General features: G+C 39.2%; 1 protein-coding gene across 26 annotated transcripts in view; it reads left to right on the forward strand.

Moving 5' to 3' along the window:
* LOC138705774 (uncharacterized) overlaps positions 1-21,442 on the forward strand; it is a 307,903-nt gene that overhangs the window by 184,435 nt on the left and 102,026 nt on the right. For 25 of the 26 annotated variants that reach the window (XR_011333771.1, XR_011333770.1, XR_011333777.1 and 22 more), the window contains 2 exons: positions 2,369-2,515; positions 9,570-9,785. The gene's annotated coding sequence lies outside the window, so the exon portion shown is untranslated. The remainder of the gene's footprint in view (positions 1-2,368; positions 2,516-9,569; positions 9,786-21,442) is intronic. The other variant, XR_011333769.1, reaches the window with a different exon arrangement.

A 21,442-nucleotide genomic window follows, 5' to 3' on the forward strand; every position in this document is an offset into this window, starting at 1 on the left:
AGGTTTTCTCGTCAAAATATTGTTGAATCTACTATCAGCTCGGTTCATATCGTTCGAATCCACTTGAAAAAACTAGAACGTACTGAATAGCTCTGTCACTTAAAAGCGAAAACTGCAGAAGGATTCTTTAAGCCACAAGTACTTGTTTAAGAATTACTTTATTATTGTTTTCTTTAAATTTTCATTAGTCCCGCATTCAAAGCAACGAAAGGACTTTGCTCGGCGTAATAATAATAATAATAATAATAATAATAATAATAATAATAATAATAATTAGGGGGCGGATGTTGATGACCTCAAAATTTACATAAAATGATCATTAAAATGCCCTTCAACTAATGGAAAAATGACATGAAATTAAAAGAAAATGACATTTAAATATTATTCACCGTACTCACACCACAACTTCTTAAAAATTAGTCACTTTGTTTCAATGACTGCCCTGAAAATCTCGGAGAGAGGAGGCAACTTCCTGCAATTTGGCTAAGATAAAGGAAAAGAACATGCAACAAAATGAAAGTTTCAAGGGAAAACTATAGATTTTAATGAGGGTTTACACTGTGTTTCAATCAGGGGTGGTCCATGCCAGTGACTTCAGTCTGTCTCCTCCTCCTTCCGCACTTCACTTTTGTTACCAGATCTTCCAGATGAGGGAGTATAAATGACGAAACAAATTGTGGCGCAGCGTGCATTCTTGCAATCTTTGTTTTAAAAATACTGTCTACTACAGTAGACATCCCTTCCGAACCATGTTGAAGACACAGCGTCTTGTTCAGGACATGGTGGAAGTGTCCCCCGTTCCAAACATAAATTCTAAAGACACCCTCGTACTGACAAAAGAACAGTAGCGATCAAAGTCCTCACTTAAACTAAGCTGCTATCAAGCATTTGATATTACTTCCGTGGTGTGAGGTGAAGCCTTCAGTGGAATGAGGGATGGACTTTAGAGTCTGTTCCAAACTATAAAACTCAAACTCCATTGTTATTTACTTATTCAGTAGGTAATTGCTACTGATCTATTTGATTAGAAAATGATATAACAGACCTATCGGTAAAGAAGAAAGTAAAATGCATTCCAAATTATCTCAAAGTTCTTCAAAGTATTAAAATTGACCAAAAATGCCGAAAAAATATAAAAATGACCTGTTAGTTAAAAAGGTAAAAAAATGTAAAAAAAAATGTAATATAAGAAATTACTTTTTTACGTTGATATTAACATAGTAAGGATTTCTATATTAATAGGTATCGTCCTAATGTGAAAATAAGAAGATGACTTTTCATAACATCGCCCGCCAATAATAATAATAATAATAATAATAATAATAATAATAATAATAATAATAATAATAATTCTAAACTTACATTAGACATTCACAAATAGACCCACTCCCTGACGAGGATTGAACCCGTGTCTGCTAGACTTTAGTGAACATACTGTCAATTTAATCATGGCAAAAGAATTCTAATGTGATAGAAGTTCACACTTGACTAAAGACTCGCGTTAAGCAAATGACTGACATCGACTTCCCAAGTCGTTGGAAAGATGAGTTCGTCATACAGCAATAAAACCAAAGATGTTGTAGTTATATATCATAAACTAAGATTCGGCACCTGCGACTATTGTATGTGAACAGATAAGCTATTCTTCTTGCGAGATAGACAGTCATGCTCCACTCCCTGCAGAGATTTTCCACGGAACGTGCCATCCAGAACGACTTAGGAATTCTAACGGATCAAGAGACGATGCTGAGTGACCTCGTTAAATAACAGACTTACAAGCTGCCGGAAAGAAAAAAAAAAGTGGATACATTTTATCTTTCCACGTTCGAATGTAGAAAGTTGCACTGTCTGTACTGCATTTTAGGCACTGCCTCTGAGAGCGTGGAAACAAAATATAGGTTATGCACATAATTATAATCAATCAGACGGAGTGTAATCTAACTCACATCCCAGTACACGAGTCTCTTTCCTAGTCCATCTATGCCGATTGTCACTAGCTGTATTACATTAAATTAAAAATTTTAGGCGGCTTTTACAAGTCTTTCAGAACTTTCGAAACAATTCCAGGAATTTTCAAGTAATTCACTGATTCGATTATTATCGAAGTTACTTGCAGTATTGTAGGTTTACAGAGATATCTGCTTGTGACAGAGAACATTTTCAGACAAAGTGAACTCTAAATCTTCCATAGAATCCTCTCATTTAGGTGAGACTAGTCTAATGTAATTGCGTCAATCTAAATCATGGGACACATCACTTTACTTTTGTTCTAAAGTGAGACAAATTACGCCGTTTATAGTCTTTAAAACTTCACCATCGTCGATTAAAATTTTAACATTTATTATTCCACATTTCTGAAATTTTCTAGGAACAACAGGAGCCCATGCAGTGGGAAGGCATCGACGCCGACAGTGACATGCAGCCCATGGAGTGGGACCCTTTAACTAACCCTGTCGAACATCAGGATAACAGACAATGGAATTAATGATGGTGGACTAAACGTTTCGCCAACAAAGTAAGGCCTTGCGACTTTCATCTTCTTTATTACGTCAAACAATTGAATTAGCATGAACTATTGCTCAAGAAATATTCCTGGTCCGCATTGCAGTAGCAGGAACCTGAGGGTTTAAGATTATTTACCTCTAGAAATGTAAGGCTTTTGCTTTGAGAAATATACACGTTAAATTATTGCATGTTCATAACGTATTGAACGGGCAATTCTTCTTAATTCTTGAAATTAGTTTGTAGAGATTTTTTGATAGCTTCTATGTTCAAATGTGTGAAAACATGTCCATTTCAACGACGATAAAAGAGTATGTTCTTCCTTATAGCGTTTTGTGTCTTTTGGGGTTTAGGCAATACCAAGACTCAAGGGGTTTTAGTAGCACAATAAAAATTATCTCATGCATACCTGTGTGTCCCCCACTCCACAAGAATATGAAAATTAAAATTAAAACTTTTTTTTTAGAATTATATCAATCCTATAGTTATTAATTTAATAAATTGTATTCAGTTCACGATTTTTCCTTTGTATGTTTCACAACTTTTCTTATCACTGCATAAATGAATAATATTGAAGTGTTAGTTTGCTTAATCTTGATAGACATTTGACTTCATCTTGTTTCTGCTTCGCATCTAGGTAATGAGCAAACTAAAAATTAATTAATAGTATTTGTGAACTTAAAAATGGTGTCGTTCTAATAACAAATAAATTATGTTTTATTTAACGACGCTCGCACTTGCAGAGGTTATATCAGCGTCGCCGGTGTGCCGGAATTATGCCCTGCAGGAGTTCTTTTACATGCCAGTAAATTTACTGACATGAGCCTGTCGCATTTAAGCACATTAAATGCCATCGACCTGGGCCAGGATCAAACCCGCAACCTCGGGCACAGAAGGCCAGCGCTATACCTATACCGCTTACGCCACGCAGGTCGACCGTTCTAGTAATCTTACCTATTAATGTAGACAGAACTTCACGTTTATTTCTTAGTATGTATGTATTTAATGTCTACCCACTTCACTTTACGTGATTCGGGTTTCACATATTGCGGATAGATGGCAGAACTGTGTCCCATTTTCTAGTTGCACACCACTTCGGCGGGTCACGCTGTACATGATGTGTATCTGTTGAGAGTTATGTCTTGTACTAGGGTGAGTGTATATGTAAGTATAGTATATGGAATGAGTGATGATGAAGATGAGAAAGAGAGAAGGAGAATCCCAGTGCCAGCACGTAGCCTACTCCTGTCGAATAGCACTAAGAGGGCCGTCAAGCTTAACGCCCCTAATCTACAGACGAATCCCTAACAACAGTGACATATGCCTTCTCTTCATATGCACTGCAGAGAGATTTGAGATTTAAGATTTATTTCTTGTAATAATGTTAATTTTACATTCAATGACATAACTTTAATCTTAAATCCTGGAACACTAACTTTCTTGGTATTATGTTCGATAAGTATCTTAGTTATTCTTTCGCATGGATGAAATTTATAACGCTTTAAACTCAATAAGGGGGGCAAAGGCTAATTGGGATTTCCTGGTCTCTGATCGGGTCAAAAACCCTGATGGAACTGATATTTAACCCTTGTGGAGAATTTCGGTGAAGTCCGGAGGGCCTAATTAGTCAAATCCACTCTCCTCACCTTCACGCTGGGGCCCCCTGGGATCTTTTAAGATGCGAAAGAGAGAGTGGTGTGCGGATAGCAATGGGAGGCTACCGCATTTATACATATCCCAAGAAGATAGTTTATGATATGATAAAAATGCCATGATGAGTCTTTCCCTGGTAAAAAATTCCGGACGTAAACTATCCCCCCAATCGGATGTCCGGGTGGGGGATACTGGGGAAGGACATGTCATGACGAAATCCAACGGAGAGAAGAAAAGAAGATGGACAAGAAGATGGACAAGATGGACAAGAAGATTGACAAGAAGATCGACTTCAACCCGGCATGTGAAGACTCCGCCTGTACCAGGTAAGTTGGAAAACTTGAAGGAAACAATGAGAGGAATCAGAATGGATGTGATGGGAATATCAGAAGTGGGGTGGGAAAATAGTGGTGAGTTGATGAGTGATGAATAGGGCTCGGAGTTATGAAACATCATATTTTTCCTTAGACATCACAAACAATGCAGGATACAATATAAACTCGTTTCACGTCAACATAAACCAATATACTCTTCTTTTACTTGCGTTTATTTGTATTTTTTGGTCTTTAAATGTTTACTGGCCATATTTACGAAATGTTTTACTTTTTGTTGCATTAGTGCCATTTTCTTCTATTTAACGGACTTTTTTACGATCTAATCATAGTCTACATTCCAGAATCGAATCAATTTCATTCTTTAATAGAAGTCTAAACTTGATTTCAGTTCCCTGAATTTATCTTTCTTTGAGGTTATACCTATATTAGAAGTAACCGTTACTATGTGCTTCATCTTTTGATTCGTTTTCAGACTCTACTCTTATGATTAAGTTTTATTGTTAATAGCTTGGTGACGTACATGTTGTCATGCTACTGTCCGTCCGATTGGTTATGTCACATGGTCGTCAAAACTAGGAAAATCATATGACAGGCCTACTTGTTTAACGGGGCCCTTTTCTTTAAATTATTTTAAACAGTTGTATAATATTACGTAAACTTCCAATTCCGTACAGCAAATATTTTGTGGAGAAGAGCCCAACACCTCAGCAACTAGCCCTTAAGAGGGGACAGGAGGAACGAGTGTTACAAACCGGGATGCGATTTAACCATTTGGCTGGACAGTAACAAATATAAATTATACTCGGAAGGAAATTAAACACAGAATAAATATGGGAAATGGCTGTTATTATTCGGTTGAGAAGGTCTTGTCATCCAGTATGCTGTCGAAAAATCTGAAAGTTAGAATTTATAAAACAGTTTTATAACCGGTTGTTGTTTATGGTTGTGAAACTTGGACTCTCACTTCGAGAGAGGAACATAGGTTATGGGTGTTTGACAATAAGGTGCTTAGGAAAATATTTGGGGCTAAGAAGGATGAAGTTATAGGAGAATGGAGAAAGTTACACAACACAGAACTGCACACATTGTATTCTTCACGTGACATAATTAGGAACATTAAATCCAGACGTTTGAGATGGGCAGGGCATGTAGCACGTATGGGTGAATCCAGAAATGCATGTTAGTTGGGAGGCCGGAGGGAAAAAGACCTTTAGGGAGACCGAGACGTAGATGGGAGGATAATATTAAAATGGATTTGAGGGAGGTGGGATATGATGATAGAGAATGGATTAATCTTGCTCAGGATAGGGACCAATGGCGGGCTTATGTGGGGACAGCAATGAACCTCCGGGTTCCTTAAAAGCCAGTAAGTAGTAAGTAAGTAGTATATTTGTTTTATATACAAACTGAATACGTTGGTAGAAGGGGAACTACACCTTAAGGGTGTGTATTTAGAGAAAAATAAATAACTTTTCTTCTATCTAACAGATTTTCATGAAAAGTTGTACAGTAGTTATAGGCTGTACAATTGGTTTTGTATACAGACTCCGATTATGCTTTTATAAAGGAAACTACCCTTTATAGGGGCTAAATTTATAGAAAAATTAACAACTACTCGTATTATTAATTTTTCTCCTATTTAAGAGATTTTCATGAAACTTTGTACAGTAGTTACAGATAGTATATTTGTTTTGTACAGCAACTCTTGTTACGTTTGACGGAAACTACCCCTTATAAGGGGCGCATTTAGAGGAAATTAATAACGTTTCTTCTATCTAACATATTTTCGTTAAAATTTACACAGCAGATATAGGCAGTATATTTGTTTTATATGCAAACTCTAACTATACTTGTGTAAAAGAAACTGTCACATTGTAGGGGTGAATTTAGATAAAATTAGTACCTTTTCTCATACGAAACAGATTTTCATCAAAATTGTACTATTATTAAGGGTAACATACTTGTTTTGTATACAAGCTCTAATTATATTTGTGTAAAGCAAACTACCCCATTATAGGGGTGAAATTAGATAAATTTAATAAGTTTCCTTCTATCTATCAGATTATGATCAAACTTTGTACAGTAGTTAGAGGTAAAATATTTATTTTGTAACAAGAGGCAAAAGTTAGTGGAATAGACTTTATGGCAGCTGACATGTACGCTCTTTTTATTTTGTGGCATGTTTCGGTGTAGTAATTGTAATTTTCTTGACAAAATTAGCAGTATCTCTCTTTCTCTGATCTGTCAAGCTTATCTGTGTAAGAAAGAGAAGTTACTCCGTTTTTGGGACTGCAGTGTATGTGGTAATTTAACGACGCTGTATCAACCACGAAGTAATTTAGCGTCGATGGGATTGGTGGTAGCGAGATATTATTTCACGAGATGAGACCAAGGATTCGCCATAGATTACCTAACATTCGCCTTACGGTTGAAAAACCTCGGAAAAAATTCAACCAGGTAATCAGTCCAAGCGGAAATCGAATCCAGGCCCAAGTGCAACTCCAGATCGACAGGCGAGCACCTCAGTCGACTGACGCCTGGTCACTTTTTCCAACAGATGATCGAATGATAACCCTGACATTCTGAAATAGTGAAAAAAATTATCTCCATAGGCACGAAGCTCGTGAAAAATACAGTGAAATTGGCCATACTGCGCTCAATGAATGAGAATCCGATGTATCCTATATTTTCTATGTTTAACAGGTATTTTTCTAGGACGGATAAGAAATAATAAAAGTAGTTCTTCCTCGGCGTGCATTATTATAATGCGAGTGAAAATGACACACCTTTTGCAGTTTGACTGCCGCCGGAACCGACGACACACAACGCCCGTATCGACTGTAGAGTTGCTCATGTCAACTGTGTCTGCCGTCGAAGAACAGCTCATGTCGGCGGCAAACCCACTGCTTTTTGCAATCGACCTTGGCGGCTAAAAGTCGCTCGTGTGTAAGGGCCCTAAGGAACAATCAAGGGATAAACACTTAGCTCAGTTGCCAATTCTTGAAGTTATTGTCATATTTCATTTCTGCCACGTGCCTAAGACTTGAGGAGAAGATGGGAATTTACCAATTTCAGGAAGAAAGGCCGTCATGTTTTGGAGCAAGATATCCCTCATCATTATTAAAATCTAAAAAGCGTCACATTCCAGTAAAATGCCCCGAAATTTTCGCATATTATGCATCGTGTGAATATTGGATGAAAGAGTTATAAGAGTTATAGTGACAAAATTTTCTCCGAAGAACTTTTAATTGCACAACTGAACAACACTGCACAACACAGCATGTCTTAGTAGTCTACTGTAGTGTAACGTTTATTGTTATAATTCTTAGTGTAACGTTTATTGTTATAATTGCAACTAACAAACAATAAAATTACAAGAAATGCATAAGAAATAAAGAAAACTGAGCGACTTGGCTCAAACGGTAGTGTTTGAAACTAGTATTCGGAAGGCCCCGGGTTCAAATCCCGTGCTCAGTCAATCGTTTTTCATGCTTTTCCCTCCGTCACGAAGGCACATGCCAGATTGGAAATTTACATAGGCCTGCCATGATTCATGATCTCCTTAATCACTAATATTATCAACATTAAAACAAAATGTAAATCAGTTACATGAACATAAGCCATCTATAACACACGACAATAAAAACAGACACAGAACAAAAATCCACGAGCTACTGATATAGCCAAACATCCTACACACGCGATATGACGAAATTAACACAGGAGTAAAACAGGATTGCGGCCTTTCCCACCTTCTGTTTATAATGCACAAGAATGAAATTATTCAGGAATGGAGACAAATGCGACATGATCAGTTGCAGATACACAGGAATTTAAAAATAGGTTCATTGATATTTGCAGTATTTGCAGATGACCTGGTTTCAATAGCACCTACAGAAAATGATTTACAGTATTCAGTGCATAATTTAAATATAATTGCAAAACAATATAACATGGAAATAAATACAGAAGAAAAGCAACAAAATTATGGCCTTCTGGGAAAAATATTCTCTTCCACGTAAAATACGTTTAGAAGGCAAAATGTTAGAAAGACTTAAGGATTTTACATATCTTGGCTACAAATTAATATTTGATATTGGTTTGAATATGACCAAATTTGTAAAATACTCCAAAAGTATGGGAATAATCAACAGGGTAATGAAACCTTCCATGGCACAGAAAATCACTAGAATACGCCTTTAATAAACCTTGTGCTCTGATATAGCAGTGAGGCATGGATATTAAGGCGGGTGGCTGAAAGCAGAATAACAGTAACTAAATTAGGCTTATGCAAAGAACAGCCTGATGTACAAAATGGAACCATAAACGCAACGACAAAGTATGGAATAACTCGGTCTGGAATCAGTATTCCATTTCATACAGAAATAACAGAGCTGGATGAGCCATTTGCTATGAATGAGAGCCACAGAATGCGAAAAGCTATACTTCACTATCAGTCCCATGGGAAGAGATCTCTGAGACGTCCCAAAGAGTTGAAGAGGAAATTCCTGTTTATTATGAGATCGTAATAGGCCACATGGCCTAATAGGCTAAATTTTTGGATGAATATGATGATGATGATGATGATGATGAAGTCAGGTAGGTAGTGGTGTTTGGGAATGTTTCTTGTTGTACAGTAACTAAATGGAACAAAAGCATAGTGTGATTGTTTTGGTTTTTCCACACCCACATTGCATATGCAAGGAATTTCCCGTCATCGGGTACAGTTAAGAGAAAAAATATTATGTGATTACAAATAATTTAGAATATTGTTGTTTTTACAAAATATTCTAATTTGAGGCTTCATGCCACAAAAATCTAAAAATACGTTACATTGCATCTCATTAGTGTATTATATACAAGATCGCCTGAAATATGCAAAAATATGTACAATTAATTTGGAATATTCGTCATTACAATCGTTCAAAATGTGTATAAATTGATTTTGTATTACTTCCAAACGAACAGCAAAAATATACAGTTGCATACGAATCCTCGTCCTATTAATAAGCCATTCACTGAAAGCCAGTGAATACATTGACACATGCTTAACGATCACATTTATTTTGCTTCTTGCAGAGATGAAGGAAGCCACGGATGACTATCGAAATATCTCCATCCTGAAGGCCATACCATCCATGCCAAATCTCATGGCAGCTCGCATGCCAGCACTATCATTGGAACACCTACCAGCAGAAGAAGAAAAAGAAGAAGTAGAAGCTGAGGAAGGAAAAACGAAGATTGGCTGCTGGTCCTTTTTAAGAAATGTATTTCGGAGACTTCGTCTTTTTAGGCGTAAGTAAATATGAATTTTATGTCTCAGAGCCATTTTCAGATTGATCGCCCTCGGTGTCTTCCTTTGTTTCCCTTATCACTTGTTCACAGTGAAGCAATTCTGTTACAGTAATAGTACTTACATTATGTGCACTCCTTAAAGTTACCAACAATTAAAACTTTCATTTTGTTTGAATATATGAGTCATTCCACGTCAAATCGCACAGCCATAAAACACTACCTTCTCGGAAATGGTCGAATTTTTTTTCATGAATTCCAGACATCAAATAAAGAGACCCGTATTGTTTTATTTTCACAATTATTAATTATTTGTGTAGTTATGACTATCTGAAATTACGCAAATTATGCGCGCACTGTTACATAAACTCACTTGGAACTCTGTGTCTACAAAAAATTGAGATTTGCGGTTTGGCGCATTTTAAAGACTAAATACAACACTTTTTATTACTTTAGGCCTATCACTAATAAATTTAAAATTTGGCGTATTTTTTTAATCATTTCTTTTTCAAAGCATAATTACTATATTAAATAGCCAAGTTAAAAATCTGAAAAAATTATAGACTTTTCCCCTGATGTATTATCTGTAAACTACTGCATTTAGAAATGTGGGATCTCCACACATACATTTGTAACAATTTATTTTCGCGAGCATGCACGCGCTCGCGATTCCCAGCTAATGTACTACTTGCAGCCATAGATAGACTAGAAGGCTGTTGGCGGAAATTTTTACGAAATCCCCTGTTGGATGTAATATCTGATCTCGCAACACTACAAAAGAAATGCATTCATTCATCAAATGATCAATACCTTAAAGGAGCAGTCCGCGATAAAATTAAGTTGGCTTTAATCAAACACGTTTTTCAATCTAAGTAGAATGTAATTTGCCGTATGTCAATGCGAGGCATGGTTCTTGACTTACTGACTCCGCACAAAAACTTATGACGTCACAGCCACTGAACTGGTGTGATTGCGTAATAGACCGAGAACATCGGAGAGTGCAGCGCAGTGCTTTGTATTAAAATAAATAATCTTCTCTCGCCGTAGTAAACGTGAACAGAATTTCGGACTTAATTATGATTGTGTGAAGTCATGTTTTGCTTTTCATTTAATCATAAAACCAGCACATACCAATGTTGTAGTTTTATGTAGACGTATTTTCTTTTATATGAACGATATTGAACTACAGTAGACTAAACAGAAGAAATTGTATCGTAATACAGTTTAAAATGCCGTGGTGTTGTAATTTTTCGTGTTCAGAGGGAACAACAAAAACAGAACATGAAGAAGGGGTATCATTTCATGTATTTCCGAACAGAGAAAAGTTACTGCAAAGATTTAAAATATGGGTGAAGAAAATCAACAGAAAAGGTTTTACACTATCGAAAACTACTGTTGTGTGTTCCAATGATTTCCGTGAAACTGATTTTGAAGAATCGTCTTTACTAAAAAGACGTTTAATGAAAGACAATAGAACCCCTGTGAAAATTGAGAAAACTTCTGTCCCTTTCCTATTTTTGAAAGGAGAATCTCCCCAAGACAATTCTGATCTACGCACTCCTCTGCTTATAAATGAAAGAAGGTCGTTGAAGAAGCAATAGCAAGTTGCAGTGATGCACCTATAGCTGAAAATATTGACGTGTGTAGTTCTTGATGAGGCTGAAAATTCACAGGAACCTAATATAAACAAAGCTGTGCAGTGTGAGATAGGGTGCGAGACGCTAAGAAATGTGTGTAGTGAATCAGATATGGGGGAGCAGAAACTGACTTAGAGACATATTTTCAAATAGAAGAAGAAACTTCAAATTCTAATTCATCAGGTTCCGAGGACGCTGCACATGAAACAGAAAGTAAATAGGAAGTCAAAAAGTTTCTTTTTCCTGGTCAGCATTACAAATTTTGTTTTTCTTCTGTAATATTTGTCATTCCTCTTTTACAAATATTTGGTAGAAACAATAGGATCATTGCTGAAAGTTAATTCAGTGTGCCAGAATGCCCGTAATTGGGAGTGGAAGTCCTAACAGACGTGAAGCATAGCAGTGAGTTCTGTGTTATACTTGTGCGATATAAGATACAAATTGTTTGAAAATTTTTCAAAAACTTTACAACTATGTTTCATCAGCAAGACAACATTTTATAAAATAATTTCAAAATTCGTAGAACCAACAGTCAGATGTACTTGTTTTCAGATTCATGAACAACTTATCAATTCCCTAAAAGATAAAAACGTGCGAATCGCAGTGATGGCCAATTTGACTCACCAATTACAGTGCAAAATATGTGACTTACAGTGTAATGGACCTCGATTCAGATAAGATTATAGACTTCGTAGTTCTGCAAAAAGGTCCAATTGTAGGCGAAGCAGCATGCGAAAAAGTTCTAGATCGCCTAAAAGAAAAAATTAACATTACCCTCTTTCTATCGGACCGCCATAGAGGAATTAGGAAATTGATAAGGACCAAATATGAATGGATGGGCTATCAATTTGACATTTGGCACATAGCAAAAAGCTTAAAGCCGCCGCACAAATGTGGAAAGAGAGCATCATAAATCACCTATGTGGTCTTGTGCTACATGTGAAGGTGATTCTGACGACTTAGAAGACAGATTCATTTCTGTATTAAATCATGTTTGTAATATACACTAATGGGGAGAAACAGAGACATAATACAAAATGTGCACACATTCACCCATGCAATAGTGAGAGGGAATAGATCGAACCTGGATCCAGCGATTACAATGCTCTGAAAAAAGTTGTATGTAACCCTGCCCTTTTAAAAGACCTAAATCAGACTAATCAATTTTGTCACACCAGCAAATTTGATCATACCATAACGAGAGATTGCTTTACACTCCTAAGAGAAAACACTTTCCATATGGTGGAATGGTAACAAGAACTATGATTGCGATAATGGACCATAATTACAACGTGAAAAGAGATGTAACTGGCTCCAGACTCCAGTACTCTAGAGCCACTAAACGATGGGTGGAAGACAAAACATACAGCTGGAAGAAAAATGCGTGGAGAGAAGATACTATACAGAAAAATATCTTGGAAGTAGTTCTGGTTATCAACTGCCGCAATTCGATGATCCACATGTTTTAGAGGTTCCCCCAAACATAGCTTCGTGCCTAAACCGTGTGACTCAACAACTATGACGCAATAGAATAATATAAACCATGTACTAATTTATTGCTGACGTGAGATAAACACGTATTTACAGTCCATTTATAACGAATATTTCACGTCTCACATACATTCACTCACTCAGTGAAGGCGTTGAATTAGGTTATAATGGATCGACATATTAAACCTTTTCAGTTTGAACCCTTGCCAGACCCAAGTTGTTCTAATCACTATGAGTACGAAATTCAAAATGGGTAAGTTATTATTATTATTATTATTATTATTATTATTATTATTATTATTGTTACAGTATATGCATGTGATAGGTCCTAAGTGTGTAATAACTGACTGTAACGTATGAATATATATTTACTCGTTCTGCGCTGTATATCAAACTGAACTACAACGCAGTCTTATGAAGCGATCAGTGGTTATGACGTCAGAGCCTGCTGTAAGACCTTTAATATTTCGCAAACTGAAAGGCGTAGAGCGATGCGACAAACGCCGTTAATCCAAGGATTACTTTGGTAAACATCCTATAATATAATCGAAATATGGAATTTTATCGCGGACTGCTCCTTTAAGGAACAGTAAATATCTAAAGTTATCTTATTATTGTCAGAACAGATAAGAGGGGGTGCCCTTCACAATGCTGTATGTTTATACTGTAATATAGCGAAGTGTTTAAAGATAGCAAGGCTGGGTAAGGCAGTAAACTTTATGGCAGTAAGCAGATGGCAGGAGACAAAATATAGAAGAGAAAAATAATCAGTCAGGGTTTGAATTTCACGGAGTAACGTGACTTCTATACAACATCAGTGACGGTAAAGAATGCGTAATATATAACAAGTGTTTAAATCCATTTGACCTTTCTAATCACGCTTTTAAAAAGAAAACACTAAGACGCATAAGTCGCGATTTATTGATAAAGCTCAATTTAAAGGAGTCTGAATGTGCGAATGTGTGATTCGTTCTGTAAAAAATCTATCAACTTCCAGATAGGTCAGATGAAATTATATGTGAAGCCGGTAGTTCTTGTGATATTATTAAACATGAATCAAATAAAAGTGTGGGTAGAGAGAGTGATTATCCCAGTTCTTATTCTAGCAGATCTATGGATACAGCGCTAGAAATCACCAATATTGAGGAATTAAACAAGAGTTTGATGTCAATAGAATCCCCTATCAAGAAAAGAAAACTACAACGAAAACGATACCCCCATGAAAAGTTTAAAAAAATAAAAGGCTTCCAAGCAAGTAAAGTTTTTCATGTAGAAGAAGCATCGTCATCCCTTCAAAAGTCGCCATATTTTATTTTTGACGGAATGCAAAGAAAATGTACAACCTGAAAATTACATAGTTAGGCCTATTGCAGACTTTTCTGAAAATTATTCATTTGTAATACAAGATTGAGTACAAGGTGTGCATTGGAAAAAATGCCAAGACACAATACATCCTTTCGTAGTATATTTAAAAGAAGATACAGAAATTCGTCACAAAAATATTGTCATCTCAGAAAGCATGAAACAAGACACCGATTCCTTTAATTGTTTTCAATCCGAAGCAATCAACTTCTTAAAGCAAGAATTCAACGATATGAAAAAAATCATTTACTTTTCCGAAGGATCAAGTTAACAATACAAAAACAAAAAGAATTTTTAAAATATAATTGCTTACATGAAGACGATCATGGAATTAGTGCTGAATGACACTTCTTTGCAGCGTCGCATGGTAAAAGTCCATGTGGTGGCATTGGAGGAACTGTTAAAAGACTTGCAACGAGAGCAGTCTATACAAGATCCTATAAAACAACATCAACAAAAAAAAAATGTTTGATTGGTCACAAAAAACATTTCTAACGTGTCATTTATATTTTGTCCATTGAATAAGCACAGAAACCACACTGAAAATTTGCAGGCCAGGTACCACAATCTTAAACCAATAACTGGTACATTAAAATTACATTCTTTCATTCCGTTGTCAAAAACTGAAGATTTAGGCCTAGTAAAACAATTTTCTTTCAAGAAAGAAGGTAGGCGAATGAAAATTTAAAGTGTAGTGTGAATGAAAACAAACGTTTAAAAAGCATAATGTACAAATATTTGAGGATATCATAATAAGTAAATTAGCAGTGTTTTCTCGAGTGACTTGATCTGTACTGTGTGTAATCTTGCAACGTTCAGTCGATCATCCAGCGCCGATAAACCTCCCAGCACACTTCAACGCTTCCCGTCCACTGCTGCTGCACCGACCGCTACACATTGCGTCGTAAGTAATTAAATTTCCATTAAACTATTGGAGATCCCATTGTGATTTTTTCTGGAATTATTAAGAATACTTCAGTGCACCTAGTAGGCATTTTTTTTTTTTTTTTTAGATTTTTAATACGGCTATTTCACATTGATATCTAACTTTTAAAAATTGAATCATAAAAAAAATATTTGTAATAATTATATTAAAATTAGTTAGTAAATATTTAACAAAAGACAGTACTTTAAGCTTTTAAATGCATTTTTTTTTTAAATTTAACATAAATATCCTCGGATATATGACGCTTTAAATGTTGAATTGTGCGACATTTTTAACGAATTTTAACATGCAATATTTTAAAATAATGTGGACTTAGGAGGAAATAAAAATACACTTGTTGGTTTATTATACCCATAGAGTGGTAAAAAAATATAAACGCAAACAGAAATATGAAGATCAAAATTTGTATAATTTTGTGCGATTTGACGTGGAATGACTCATATCTGAATCTCACACTCGGTCCCTTCATTTCACTCAATGTGGCGACAATTAAGCACGTGTGGTTGTAATTTTCATTTAATTCATTCGTTTCCAAACAAGTACATCATGCTTAGAAATATTTGGAGCTGTATATTGTGAATTAATCATATTTTTATTGCTAAGCAACAGGAAAGGGATGTTCTTTCTTCTGTTCTTATTTTTTGACACTTTCGTCGCAACAAATCTCTCGTAAAATGTTTAGACGGTAAAATTTTAGAAAGACTTAATGATTTTACATATCTTGGCTAGAAATTAATATTTCATTTGAATATGAGCAAATTTGTAAAATACTCCAAAAGTATGGGAATAATCAACAGGATAATGAAAACTTCCATTTTACGAAAGTCCCTATAACACGCCTTTAATAAACCTTGTTCACTGTTATGCTAGTGAGGCATGAACATTAAGGCGGGTGGATGAAAGCAGAATAACAATAACGAAATTAGATTTATGCGATGAAAAGGTTGCTGTACAAAATGGAACCACAAACACAACGACGAAGTATGAAAGAGCTTGATCTGGAATCAGTATTCCATTTCATTCAGAAACATCATAACAATTGGAAGAGCCATTTGCGACGTATGAGATCCCACAGAATCCTGAAAGATACACTTCACTACAAGTCTATGGGAAGAGATCTCTGGGACGACCCAAAAAGAGGGGGAATTCATCTTTATTGTGAGATCGTAATAGGACACATGGCCTAATCGGCTATTTGTATAGCTGCTGATGATGATTAATTCAGGTAAGTAGAGGTGTTTGGGAATGCTTCTTGTTGTGCAGTAAAAAAGCAGTGCGGTTGTTTTGATTTTTCCACACCAACATTGCATATTCAAGGAATTTCCCGCCACCGAGTACAGTTAAGATGAAAATGTGTTAAACAATTCAGAATTTTTTTTTTACAAAATATGCGAATTTGGGGCTTTGTGCCACAAAATACTAAAAATATTGTTTGCTCATAAGTCTATTGTGTACAACAACGCCTGAAATATGCAAAATTATGCACAATTAATTTGGAATATTCGTCATTACAGTAGTTCAAAATGTGTATAAAATGATTTTGTATGACTTCCAAATGGACAGTAAAACTATGTAATTGCATACGAATCGTGGCCGTATTAATGTTATTCCTGAAAGCCAGTGAATGCAATGACACATGCTTAACGATCAAGTTTATTTTTATGTTGCAGGGTTCTCGAAAGCCAGACCAGCTTCCATACCACCCATGCCACCTGTCACACCACACCCACGAATTACATTAAAAAAATTCCACCTATTTCCCAAAAATTCTCCCATGCCAACTGGCCAGCATTATATCATGCCAGATAGCATTCCCCCTCCCGTGCCAGATCGCGTGCCATATCCTTTGCCAGATCGCATTCCACCTCCCGTGCCAGATCGCGTGCAATGTCAGTCGCGTGCAGATCCAATGTCAGTCCCAATTGCAAAACCCACCTCAGCTCCCATACCAGATCGCATTGCCAGCTCCCATTCCAGATCCCATGCCATTACTCCCATGCGAGCTCCCAATGCCATATCCTTCGCTTGCGCTCCCATGTTAGATCCCATTCCAGATTCCTTGCCTGCTCCCATATCAAATTCAATATTAGCTCCCATGCAAGCTCTCACTGCTAGGTCCCATGTTAGCTCCCATGTCACCGATGTAAGTTCGCATGACAGCTTCCATGCCAGATCACTTTCAAAGTCTCAAGCGAGCTCCCATGCGAAATCCCTTGCCAGCTGCCATGACAGCACACCCGTGCCAGCTCCCATGTCAGATTCCTTGACAGCTCCCATGCCAGATTCCTTGCAATCTCCCATGCAAGCTCTCATTTCCGGCTCTCTTGCCAGTGATCCCAAAGTAGATAGCTTATCAGATTCTATACCACTTCCCATTGCCAGTTCCCATGCCTTATCCCATGCCAACGATCCAATGCCAGTTCCCATGCCTGATTCCAAGCCACGTCCCATTACCCGTTCCTATGCCAGATATATTGGGAGGAACCATGCCAGATCCCTTGCAAGTTGTCTTGCGAGATCTCATGCCAGCGATTCCATGTCACGTACCGTGCTAGATCTCATGCCAGCTCCCATTCCATCTGACATGCCACCTGCCACACTAGGTGTCATGCTAGATACCATAACACCAGCCATACTGGATGCCATGCCAGCTGACATACTAGCTGCCATTATAGTTAACATGCCAGCCTCTATCCTAGCTGCCATGGCAGCTCCCATGCTAGCTCCCATGCCAGCTCCCATGCTAGCCCTCAACCCAGCTATCATGCCAGCTCCCACGCCAGACCCTATGCCAGCTCCCATGCTAGCCCTCCTACCAGGTCCCACGCCAGGCCCCATGCCACGTCCCATGCCAGCCAATCTGCCACTTGACATTCAATTTGCCATGCTTCGTGCCAGGATAAGTGCATGTATAAGTGCCTTAGATGTTATGCGAGGTCCCAAGCCAGCCCCCCTTCCAGCTCCCATGCCAGCCTCCCTGCCAGCTCCCATGCCAGCCCTCATGGCAGTACTACTGCCAAGTCACATGCCAGCCCAACTGCTAGATCCCATGCCAGGCCTCCTGCCAGTTGAAATTCAATTTGCCATGCTTCGTGCCAGGATAAGTGCGTGTATAGGTGCCTTAGATGTAATGCTAGGTACCATGTCAGCTCCCATTCCAACTGATATGCCAGCACCCACGCCAGCTTCCTTGCCAGACCATAATCGAACTAATATGTCAGCTCCCATGCCAGATAAATTACCACCAGCAATGCTGGATGACATGCCAGCTGACATACCAGCTGCCGTTCTAGTTAACATGCTTGCGTCGATCCTAGCTGCCGTGCCAGCTTCCTCGCCAGCTGCCATGCCAGCCCCCCTGCCAGGAACCACACCAGCCCTAATGACAGCTCCCACGCCAGACACCATGCCACTTACCATGACAGACCCCATGCCTGCCCTCATCACAAGTCGCAAGCCAGTAACCCTGCCAAGTCCCACAACAGCCCCCTTGTCAGCTCCCACGCCAGCTCCCATGCCAGATAACATACCACTTGCCATGCCAGATCCCATTGCCAGCTCCCATTCCAGACACCTTGCCATTGCTCCCATGCGACCTCCCAGTGCCATTACCTTCGCTTGCGCTACCATGTTAGATCACATTCCATATTCCTTGCCAGCTCCCATTTCAGGTCCAAAATTAGCTCCCATGCAAGCTCTCACTGCTAGGTCCCAAGCTAGCCCACTTTTTACCGATGTTAGTTCGCATGACAGCTTCCAAGCCACATACACTAAAAGGTCTCATACGAGCTCCCATGCAAAATCCCTTGCCAGACGCCATGCCAGCACACCCGTGCCAGCTCCCATGTCATATTCCTTGACAGCTCCCTTGCCAGATTCCTTGCAATCTCCCATGCAAGCTCTCATTTCCGGCTCTCTTGCCAGTGATCCCAAGGTGGATCCCTTATCAGCTCCCACGTCAGTTCCTATACTACCTACCATTGCCAGTTCCCATGCCAGATATATTAGGAGGAAACTTACCAGATCCCTTGCAAGTTGTCAAGGGAGCTCTCATGCCAGCGATTCCATGTCACCTACCATGCCAGAACTCATGTCAGTTCTAATTGCCAGCTTCCATGCCAGATCCGATGTTAGATCGCATGACAGATCCCATGCTAGATCGCTTGCCAGATATCATGCTAGTTCGGATGACAGCTTCTATGCCAGATCTCTTAAAAAATCTCATGCGAACTCCCATGCGAAATACCTTAATAGATGCCATGCCAGCACACCCTTGACTGCTCCCATGCCAGATTCCTTGCAATCTCCCATGCAAGCTCTCATTTCCGGCTCTCATGCCAGTGATCCCAAGGTAGATCCCATATCAGGTCCCACTTCAGATCCTATACTACCTCCCATTGCCAGTTCCCAAGCCAGCGATCCCATGGCAGTTCCCATGGCTGATTCCTTGCCACGTCCCATTGCCCCTTCCTATGCCAGATATATTGGGAGGAACCTTACCAGATCCCTTGCAAGTTGTCATGCGAGTTCTCATGCCAGCGGTTCCATGTCACCTACCATGGTAGATCTCATGTCAGTTCTAATTGCCAGCTTCCATGCCAGATCCGATGTTAGATCGCATTACAGATCCCATGCTAGATCGCATGCCAGATATCACTCTAGTTCGGATGACAGCTTCCATGCCAGTTCCCTTAAAAGATCTCATGCCTGCTCCCATGCGAAATCCTTTGCCAGATGCCATGCCAGCACACCTTTGACAGCTACCATGCCAGATTCCTTGCAATCTCCAATGCAAGCTCTCCTTTCCGGCTCTCTTGCCAGTGATCCCAAGGCAGATCCTTTACCAGCTCCAACGTCAGATCCTATAATACCTCCCATTGCCCGTTCCTATGCCAGATATATTAGGAGGAAACTTACCAGATCCCTTGCAAGTTGTCAAGGGACCTCTCATGCCAGCGATTCCATGTCACCTACCATGCCAGAACTCATGTCAGTTCTAATTGCCAGCTTCCGTGCCAGATCCGATGTTAGATCGCAAGCCAGCTCCCTTGCCAGATGCAATGCCAACGGTCCCATTCGAAATCCCATGATACCTTCCATCCGAGAAGCCATAACAGCTTCCATTGGCACCTCCCATGCTAGCACCCATGCAAGATTCATTGCAAGATCCCATGCCAGTGCCCCCATTCGAGGTCCCATTGTCATATCCTTCGCTTGCGCTCTGATGCTAGATCCCATTCCGGATTCATTGCTAGCTGCCATACCAGATCCAATATTAACTCCCATGCAGGCTCTCACTGCTAGATCTCATGTTAGCCCCCATGTCACCGATGTTAGTTCGCATGACAACTTCCATGCCAGATCCCTTACAAGATCTCATGCGAGATCCCATGTAAAATCCCTTTCCTTACGCCATGCCAGCACACCCGTGCCAGCTCCCATTTCAGATTCCTTGACAGTACCCATGCCAGATTCCTTGCAATCTCCCATGCAAGCTCTCATTTCCGGCTCTCGTGCCAGTATTCCCAAGGTAGATCCCTTATCAGTTCCCACGTCATATCCTATAATACCTCCCATTGCCAGTTCCCATGCCAGCGATCCCATTGCAGATACCATACCTGATTCCATGCCACGTCCTATTACCCGTTTTTATGCCAGATATATTGGGAGGAATTTTACCAGATCCCTTTCAAGTTGTCGTGCGAACTCTCATGCCAGAGTTTCTATGTCACCTACCATGCTAGATCTCATGCCAGCTCCCATTCCAGCTGATATGCCACCTGCCACACAATGTATCATGCTAGATAACACACCACCAGCCATGCTGGATGCAATGCCAGCTGACATACTAGCTGCCATTCTAGTTAACATACCAGCCTCGAAACTAGATGCCGTGGCTGCTCCCATGCTAGCCCCCATGCCCCCTTCCATGTTAGCCCTCATGCCAGCTATCATGGCAGCTCCCACGCCAGCCCCTATTCCTGCTCCAATGCTAGCCCTCCTGCCAGGCCCCACACCAGCACCCGTGCCACGTCCAATGACAGCCAATCTGCCACTTGACATTCAATTTGCCATGCTTCGTGTCAGGATAAGTGCCTGTATCAGTACTTTAGATGCCATGCGTGGTCCCAAGCCATCCCCCCATGCAGCTCCCATGCCAGCCTCCTTGCCAGCTCCCATGCCAGGCCCCATGGCAGCACTCCTGCCAAGTCCCATGCAAGCCC

The sequence above is a fragment of the Periplaneta americana genome, chromosome 9 (assembly GCF_040183065.1).
Source record: "Periplaneta americana isolate PAMFEO1 chromosome 9, P.americana_PAMFEO1_priV1, whole genome shotgun sequence".
Taxonomy (NCBI): domain Eukaryota; kingdom Metazoa; phylum Arthropoda; class Insecta; order Blattodea; family Blattidae; genus Periplaneta; species Periplaneta americana.